Source organism: Schistocerca piceifrons, chromosome 10, assembly GCF_021461385.2.
Source record: "Schistocerca piceifrons isolate TAMUIC-IGC-003096 chromosome 10, iqSchPice1.1, whole genome shotgun sequence".
Lineage (NCBI taxonomy): Eukaryota > Metazoa > Arthropoda > Insecta > Orthoptera > Acrididae > Schistocerca > Schistocerca piceifrons.
The window spans coordinates 125,065,548-125,066,782 of record NC_060147.1 but is presented as its reverse complement, the minus strand read 5'-3'; positions in this window follow the sequence as shown (position 1 = coordinate 125,066,782).

The window sequence follows — 1,235 nt, the reverse complement described above, 5'->3', positions numbered from 1 at the left end:
AACCCAACCCAACTCTCTTTCAAATTCGTAAGGTGGCAGCGGTAAAATACAGGGAGCGAAAGGCTATTTACAATTTGTACAGAAAGCAGATGGCAGTTATAAGAGTCGAGGGGCATGAAAGGGAAGCAGTGATTGGGAAGGGAGTGAGACAGGGTTGTAGCCTATCCCCGATGTTATTCAATCTGTATATTGAGCAAGCAGTAAAGGAAACAAAAGAAAAGTTCGGAGTAGGAATTAAAATCCATGGAGAAGGAATTAAAACTTTGAGGTTCGCCGATGACATTGTAATTCTGTTAGAGACAGCAAAGGACTTGGAAGAGCAGTTGAACGGAATGGATAGTGTCTTGAAAGGAGGGTATAAGATGAACATCAACAACAGCAAAACGAGGACAACGGAATGTAGTCGAATTAAGTCGGGTGATGCTGCGGGAATTAGATTAGGAAATGAGACGCATAAAGTAGTACATGAGTTTTGCTATTTGGGGAGCAAAATAACTGATGATGGTCGAAGTAGAGAGGATATAAAATGTAGACCGCCAATGGCAAGGAAAGCGTTTTTGAAGAAGAGAAATTTGTTAACATCGAGTATAGATTTAAGTGTCAGGAAGTCGTTTCTGAAAGTATTTGTATGGAGTGTAGCCATGTATGGAAGTGCAACGTGAACGATAAATAGTTTAGACAAGAAGAGAATAAAAGCTTTCGAAACGTGGTGCTACAGAAGAATGCTGAAGATTAGATGGGTAGATCACGTAACTAATGAGGAGGTATTGAACAGAATTGTAGAGAATAGGAGTTTGTGGCACAACTTTAGTAGAAGAAGGGATCGGTTGGTAGGGCATATTCTGAGACGTCAAGGGATCACCAATTTAGTATTAGAGGGCAGCGTGGAGGGTAAAAATCGTAGAGGGAGACCAACAGATGAATACACTAAACAGATTCAGAATGGGTTTCGGTTGGTACTGGGAGATGAAGAAGCTTGCACAGCATAGAGTAGCATGGAGAGCTGCATCAAACCAGTCTCTGGACTGAAGACCACAACAACAAGAAGATCTCGACTAAGCCGGTTCCGTAAAAAGGCCAGTCAATGAAGAACAAAAAGTGTAGAATGTGGGAAATAATTTCTGCAGTCGCAAATATTTGCACAAACCGTTCTTAGAGGGAGTGCCATGAACAACATACTAGAAATCATGACTGCTGGTGCTGGGTGTGGAGGTGCAGGTGTTTTTGTACGTAAC